The sequence below is a fragment of the Barbatula barbatula genome (genome assembly GCF_947034865.1).
Source record: "Barbatula barbatula genome assembly, chromosome: 1".
NCBI classification, from domain to species: Eukaryota; Metazoa; Chordata; class Actinopteri; order Cypriniformes; family Nemacheilidae; genus Barbatula; species Barbatula barbatula.
Genome location: NC_136766.1, coordinates 22,643,162 through 22,651,832, shown reverse-complemented (window position 1 = coordinate 22,651,832; position 8,671 = coordinate 22,643,162). Strand labels below are relative to the sequence as shown.

The window sequence follows — 8,671 nt, the reverse complement described above, 5'->3', positions numbered from 1 at the left end:
AAACCTTTATGACTGACTTGGTGAAGAAACAACATCGGCCCTTTTAACTTCCATTTTATGGACACAAAACAACTAAAACATTTCTCAAAATATATTTTGTGTTCCACAAAAGAAATAGTCATATACATATTTACAATGACATGAGGGTCAAATAAATGTTTTTGGTGGAATAATCCTTTAACTCTGTTTGCCCCAGATATCAGGTGCTGCATCATTAGATGAATTGCACATGTTCATTGATAAGTATGCCAGCCTGCTGCAGACTGCCGGATGTTTTTTGAGTATCCACTAAGTGTAGAAGGCAAACAGGACATTGTAAAGGATTTCATACAGTGGTACATAATATACAGAAATCAGTACTCAATTCAGAGGTATGTTTGTGCTTAATTTGAGACATTAATATCACTATCTATACTGTCATAGAGACTCTGTGATGAATGCTTGTCTTCCAGATTTAGGGATGGGCTTTCGACATTGGATGTTATCAATGCCCTGGAGCAGCATCCAATTGTATTCACACCATATATGTGCTGTGGTGTTGAGAAACTCACACCTGAATCATTGGAGGCTATCTTTAAGGCTCAGCTCAGTGAAGTAGGTAGCACCAGGCGACAAGAAGAAACCAGAAAAATTGGATATTGGAGAGACTATCTACTTGAGACAGGAGGTTAAGGATTAAACATTACATTTTATTGTTGTACATGTAGAACGCAAGAGCCACAAAAGGCAATAGGAGTCCCAATTTCGTTTCCACAAAAGGGACCAAACATGGCAGCCTAGAAGATAATGATAAATCCAATTACAAGAACGGATAGTGACGAATAGTTTACGTAACAATATTGGTAATATGCATGGATAATACGTAATTGTATCCGCGTATATAGCAACAATAACATTAAAAGCACCTGTTGAATGTACTTACGTTGTAAAATCTCCTCCAAAAGACTCGACAGCCTCTTCTACACGCATACTGATTAATGTTCCCCGGCGGCTGGCGCTGATGCCCTCTAGTGGTCGGGAGCATTTCCGTTGTGCTGTGAACTTATGTTTGCTTTTTAAATTTCGTTATGATGTGCACTTTTGGGCCACCTTAGTGTTAGGGAAAAGGCCCATTGCAACAGGTTGCAAGTCTATTCCCTTGAAAGAGCCAATAAAAACACTAAATGCAGCTTTACAACTTGCTGATGAATAATGTTATCAGTCCATTAAAAAAAATAAAGAAACAAAAGACTGGTTAAAGGAGTGATCTGAAAACTTCATCTAATTATTTTTCTTTGCCTTTTCAGTCTGCTGTTTCTCACAGTCTTCATTTTATTTTGGAGGTAAGTGGCTTCCTCTTCGAAGTCATAATCCGTTCCTGAGGGGGAAAATAAAAGAGCCTTACTCGTAAGCTCAAGTTTCTGTAACGAAAGGAACCCTTGGGCGAAAATCTCTTAGCCCATTCTAAGGAAACAGCTTAACGTAAGTTTCCGAAACAAGGGCATAGAACCCAAATTTCTGCCAAGTTACGTAATAAACACTAGCGATTATTTATATAACAATTGCATATTCCAAGGAGGATTTAAATCACCTAAGCTTGTCGAGGAAGGAAGGCAGCTGAAAACATAAAACGTTTCTGTCATAGTGTTGATATTTGATAATAGTGATAAACAAATGTATTTAAATTGGTTTTCCGTGGTTATTGTTTAAGACACGATTTTTAAGGGTTCGTTCTGCACCATCTGCACTTGGCGATACTCAAACGCAGTAACATAACTCTAAAAAATATTGTGTAGTTCAAACAAAAAAAGTAAACGCAACAGTTTGCATCAATATATTTGCGTTATGACAACTTCTAACATCGTTACGTTCAGCCAACAAACTATATTGAGTTAGACAAATTACCTTTTACTCTTTAGACAGATGTATTTTTAAGTAGCATAAACTCTATTTTGTAAATTGAGTACTTGAAAAAATTAAGTTGTTACAACAAATTTTTTTTACATACATTTTAAAATAAATTCAGTGTTATGTACTTAATTACCATAATTATAAATGCAAGTTTTCAAGTTCACAACCTATAAAAAATTAAGTTGTTTAGCTTTTTTTTCATGTTTTTGTTCATTCATTTAGTTGCTTGTAAGAAATTAATTTAATCAACAACAATTTTGTTAGTTAACCCTTTTTTATTTTTGAACTGCAGTTTCAAAAATTGAGAGTTTCAAAATGTTGCACTTTGCACTGCACAAAATGTGTGCTCCCCACAAATTATAAACAAACTGGCCCTACAGATTTGCCTTTAAAACATTATGCATACTCAGTTATGCCAACACAGCAAAAGTTATTGGCATTTACATATTTTTCCACAGTGTCAAACAATCTGTAAAACTTTTTAAAACTATTTCTTCACAGTAAACCCCATTTTTAAAACATCTAAGATTGCTACTGTCACAAACAAGCATATATAAATGAAGTAAAAGGTAATATATTAACCTCAGTTTTTCAAGCAGTATGAAATATAACACAAAGATCATCTTACAGTAGACTTCAAATTACAAAAAAATAAAATAAAAAGTGAACAAACTTTCCTCTGGAACAAGTAGAGATTTCAGAAAATACTGTTCTTCAGACGCATTACTTTTGCACTGGGTTTCAGTCAATCAAGTTCAAGAAACAACTTCTGAAACACTTCACAGGTATATTTAAGATCCTTGGGGTAACTCAGATTCAGAGCATATATTATGCCCATCAGCAGAGCACAGCACCTTGAGATATCCATTCCAGTCAGGATTTTGATGCCCTCAACCACAATGGTTGCCGTCTTGTGGTTACATCCTAGGTTGATCACTGATGATGGCAATTGTCATCACTTGCCTTTCAAAGTCTTCCTCAAACTCTTGTGTGTTCTTGTAAAGCAAGAGAAAATATAGATAGCATGTTAGAGCTAATGAATTGGATTATTATTGCTAATTTTTAAATTAATCTTACTTAATTCAGTTAATCACTGGAAACTTTGTTCTATTTTAACTTTTTTTTTAATGACCATGCACGTAGTTACTCAAATGACCAAAATAGGTTGCATCAATAAGTAACGATCAAAAATATTTTATTATAAAAATAATAGTAAGTTTCATGAAATAATTCAAATGGTTAAGTGAAAAGCAACAGCCATACACATTTTTACAATTCTTTTTCCATACATCTCTTTATTAAACTAAATAGCCCATTGTTATGATATCATTGACCTGGGTAGACCCAGTGTGTTGCCAGTGTAATATACCTAAAATTTGAACTGAAAGAGAGCAGTGCGGCAGCACGTTGTTGCCCTGTGTGTTTACACTTTTCCAAGTGAAGATTTCATTTTATTTTCAAGATGTTGTAATACTCACAGCAAACTCCTTGAAAAGGTCCTCTGTCTCTCCAAGGTAGACAACAAGGCAGCGGATAGCTACTTCTCTCCGTACTTCAATTGTATTGTGCTATTAAATAAAAATGAAAAAAGAATAAAGAGAAAGTGCCAACAGTAAATAAATATACTTTAATCTGAACAGGTGAATGACAACAACTTGACATTTTAAACACAAATCTAAATTATTCTAGTGTGATGGTCTAAATAATATACAATACTTCGAGAAGCATGTCCCTGATCTTTCTGATCCTTTCTGCTTTAGCTCCTCCCTTTGATGAGGCCAGGTCCATCAGTTTTGGGGTACACTTGTCAAGTTTGGCCATAAAGGTGGCTTCAAGATTTACCGTGGTTATTCTTTTAAATTATCATCATCTTGACCATCATCAGGCAGCTCCCTATCTTGAATTTCCACATCACTGTGTTGATCTGTGTTGGCTGAACTTACAAACCTTTTTATTATGTCTTCCTTGAAGTCCGTCAATGAGTGAGGAGTATGTTTTCGGCTTCTGTGGGAAGCAAATGTACCATAAATATTAGTGCTGAAATTGCAGTTCTGAAATACACAGATGACAGTCTCATGTTTTTTCAAATGCCGACCCAGGTGTTCAAATAATTCTCTTTCTGTGGAGATTGTCTTGGCATTGCAACAAGGACAAGTAAAAGAGATACTTTCTGCAGATCTGAATCTTTCCTGAGTAAAGGCATGGCAGTGGTTGCCCACCATGACCATGGTATAGCCTGTAATGTTTTAGCAACGCTATTTGTGTTTTGGTTTCAAATTTACAAATTTTACACCCCAAACCCATTTTTAGATATGGGCTAACTTAAAAAAATACTGATCAGCCTTGAATGTCATAGTACATTTGCAATAACTGTTCATGCAAATCTCAGCAACCAGTAGAAATTCGTAATTGATACCAGAAGATTCACTAAATGATAATTTAACCGTAATTTACTGTATGCCTTTAAGTGCAGGAAAATAAAATACAAATTTTAGGTTACATAACAACAGTGACCAAAATCCAGAATATCTCTTTCTGCAGGTTGTACTAACACAAAAACACACTGTATAAAAAAAACTGCCTCTATATCTTTTTTACAGAGATCAAAAGTCTGTTAATATTGGTCAAACAGAAAACTGCCTACAATAAAACTTGAATGCTATCTGTGTGAATGACGACAGATGTTTAAAAATGTGGCTGTGCATTAAATTATTTTCCTATTTACAGCACAAATGAAATTCCCTCTCTGGCTGAGCATATTTTTCAATGAAACCGTTTTTTACATTCTTATCCACTGCTATCCTGGTCAAATTACACTGCTAACATGAACTATATTACCAGGTGTATCTAAACCTCTAGTTAAATGGAGAGAGTTTATTTGTAAATGAAATAAAACTCACCTTGAAATGTTCTTTGTGTCATTCTGGTCAGCCTAAAACATGTCTGAACTTACTCCTTGCTCGTTAAGTGGGGGAGGGGCTTTGAAATCCTGAACTCAAATGGTGTGGAAAAATTTAGTTATCAAGCCAATTTCATTGGGTTGCTACAAAGTAAATATTGTTTTAAACTAATCAACACATATATTTATTTTTAAATTACAAACATTTTTAAATTGATGTAAATTATCAACATTATTCTGTCATGACAACTCATTAAAATAATGCTGGCAACTTAAAAGGTTTAATCAAATTAACAATTTAGAATTTTTTATTTACAACAATGTATTAAACTAGATGAGGAAAAGTTTGTGAACAAACTTTATGTTGGCTTGAGAAAGTCTGGTGAAATAGTTTGAATTGTGAGATAGAAAGGAAAAAGAGGTTAGTGTTATAGATAAAAAGATAAGTAGATAGGCAGGTCTAATTTTAAAGAAAGAAATATTTTAAGAAAAGAGCTAGAAAAGAAAAGAGGTTAATAAAAAGATAAAGAGATAAAAAGAAAGATAAATAGATAAAGAGTTAAAAAAAGAGATAAAAAGAAATATAAAAAGAAAGATTAAAAGAAAGATAAAGAGCTAAAGAGATAAAAAGAAAGATAAAAAGATAAAAAGAAAGATAAAAAGAAAGATAGTAGTAAGATAGGTAGGTAGAGATGAATGCAGAGATTTATAGAGAGTGAGTTTATGTTCATGTTTAAAAGATAAGAATTGTAAAGAAAGAAAGAATAAATGAAAAGAAAGAAAGATGGATGGATGGATGGATAAATAGATAGAGATTAGTGCATTCAGCAGACACGTTTATCCAAAGCGACTATTCATTTTTATTTCAAAGAGACAAAATTATTATATTTTTAAAGAAAAGAGCTAGAAAGGAAAAGAGGTTATTAAAAAGATAAAAAGATGAAAAGATAAAGAGCTAAAGCGATAAAAAGAAAGATAAAAGAAAGATAAAGAGCTAAAGAAATAAAAAGAAAGATAAAAAGATAAATAGTAGTAAGATAGGTAGGTAGAGATGAATGCAGAGATTTATAGAGAGTGAGTATATGTTCATGTTTAAAAGATAAGAATTGTAAAGAAAGAAAGAATAAATGAAAAGAAAGAAAGATGGATGGATGGATAAATATATAGAGATTAGTGCATTCAGCAGACACGTTTATCCAAAGCGACTATTCATTTTTATTTCAAAGAGACAAAATTATTATATTTTTAAAGAAAAGAGCTAGAAAGGAAAAGAGGTTATTAAAAAGATAAAAAGATGAAAAGATAAAGAGCTAAAGAGATAAAAAGAAAGATAAAAAGAAAGATAAAGAGCTAAAGAAATAAAAAGAAAGATAAAAAGATAAATAGTAGTAAGATAGGTAGGTAGAGATGAATGCAGAGATTTATAGAGAGTGAGTGTATGTTCATGTTTTAAAGATAAGAATTGTAAAGAAAGAAAGAATAAATGAAAAGAAAGATGGATGGATGGATAAATAGATAGAGATTAATGCATTCAGCAGACACGTTTATCCAAAGCGACAAAATTATTATTATATTTTTAAAGAAAAGAGCTAGAGAGGAAAAGAGGTTAATAAAAAGAAAGATAAAAAGAAAGATAAAGAGCTAAAGAGATAAAAAGAAAGATAAAAAGAAAGATAATAAGATAAATAGTAGTAAGATAGGTAGGTAGAGATGAATGCAGAGATTTATAGAGAGTGAGTGTATGTTCATGTTTAAAAGATAAGAATTGTAAAGAAAGAAAGAATAAATGAAAAGAAAGAAAGATGGATGGATGGATAAATAGATAGAGATTAGTGCATTCAGCAGACACGTTTATCCAAAGCGACTATTCATTTTTATTTCAAAGAGACAAAATTATTATATTTTTAAAGAAAAGAGCTAGAAAGGAAAAGAGGTTATTAAAAAGATAAAAAGATGAAAAGATAAAGAGCTAAAGAGATAAAAAGAAAGATTAAAAGATAAATAGTAGTAAGATAGGTAGGTAGAGATGAATGCAGAGATTTATAGAGAGTGAGTGTGTGTGTGTGTGTGTGTGTGTGTGTGTGTGTGTGTGTGTGTGTGTGTGTGTGTGTGTTTGTTTGAAAGTTGGCAGTTGACATTTGGAACATAAACATCTCCCCTGAACATTCCGTCAATGTAAGTCAATGGGACTTTTTTGAGAGTTTGATCGGCATTTTTAGGAAAACCGTAAGTCCAATCCCTTAGAAAAGATATAGCAACTCGAGTGAGACCAGACTGAAGATGCGTGGGAAGTTTAGTGGCTGTAGCTTAAAAGCTCTAGGAGGAGTAGCAGGCAGAAAATTTCAGTAAGAAGAATAATAATAAGTTTATTTAGCATAACAGTATGTTGGCTCTCTCAAGCCAACATAATTAGGTTGGTGGAGAGTTCCTTCCTCAAGTGGAGGAGTTTAAGTATCTCGGGGTCTTCATCACGAGTGAGGGAAGGATGGAACGGGAGATTGACAGACGGATCGGTGCAGCTTCTGCAGTAATGCGGTCGATGTACCGGTCCGTCGTGGTGAAGAAAGAGCTGAGCCGTAAGGCGAAGCTCTCAATTTACCGGTCAATCTACGAGCTTTGGGTCATGACCGAAAGGACAAGATCCCGGATACAGGCGGCTGAAATGAGCTTCCTCCGCAGGGTGGCTAGGCGATCCCTTAGAGATAGGGTGAGAAGCTCAGTCACCCGGGAGGAGCTCGGAGTAGAGCCGCTGCTCCTCCACATCGAGAGGGGTCAGCTGAGGTGGCTTGGGCATCTGTTACGGATGCCTACTAGACGCCTTCCCCGGAAGGTGTTCCGGGCCCGTCCGACCGGGAGGAGACCCCGGGGAAGACCTAGGACACGCTGGTGGGACTATGTCTCCCGGCTGGCCTGGGAACGCCTCGGTGTCCCCCCGGAAGAGCTGGAGGAAGTTACTAGGGTGAGGGAGGTCTGGGCATCTCTGCTTAGACTGCTGCCCCTGCGACTCGGCCCCGGATAAGCGGTAGAAAATGGATGGATGGATGGATGTATTAATTATGTAGTGGTAACAGATCCCTTGAATTATTTTTTACAGTGTACGTCATGTGCAAACAACCTTTCCTGCATTGAGAAGGACCGCCTACCTTATTAACACACGGACACAGAAATACAGGAATAAATAAATGTAAAAACGCAAAAAGAAATGTAGACATAAATGAATGTAGAAATACAGAAATAAATGAAGTATTACAAAAATGCTACAAAGATTTATTTATTTACGCATTTATGTATTCATTTACTTATTATTTATACATTTCTGCGTGTATTTATCTATTCATTAATTTATTTCTGTGTGAATGTATTAATTTGATTTCTGCGTTTATGCACGTATTTATTTCGGTGTGTGCAAATGAAAATGCAATACCAAATGTTTAATCTGTTAATGTTGATGCCTTTAGGGAAAATAACCTTTAAATTATAATTTTGCTTGACTATCTTAAATATATAATCAATCGGAGGAATGCATTTACATTTTTACTTTGCAGCTTGAGCGTTAAAGTATTTGATTAACATATTTAAACTAGTGTAGGAATTGACAAATGTAATTTATATTATTCCATTTTTATTTTCCTTTTGCACCTGCTGCTTATATGTTATCTGAAATGTATATTTAAATACACAATTGCATTGTTATTTTACTGCATTTTGCGTACAGCATTTCAAATTGAAAATTGCAACCAATATGCTTCCAGAATATATGCCCATGGTGTGAAGACACGTTGGGGTGAGAGAGACAGGCACAGAGCGAAAGGACTGATAACGATTGGGCGATGGTTTAGGGGCTGGCATACTTCTTTCTAAAGGGGGATGGGAATTCTGGGT

General features: G+C 34.4%; 1 pseudogene across 1 annotated transcript; it reads right to left on the bottom strand.

Annotated features, from left to right (window-relative positions):
* Positions 1–2,635: 2,635 nt before the first annotated feature.
* LOC306901506 lies at positions 2,636–4,835 on the bottom strand (annotated as a pseudogene). The gene is made up of 4 exons: positions 4,791–4,835; positions 3,607–3,894; positions 3,369–3,458; positions 2,636–2,885 (listed from the first exon to the last, which is right to left on the bottom strand). The product of its transcript is annotated as an uncharacterized misc_RNA (transcript).
* Between the last annotated feature and the right edge of the window lie 3,836 nt (positions 4,836–8,671).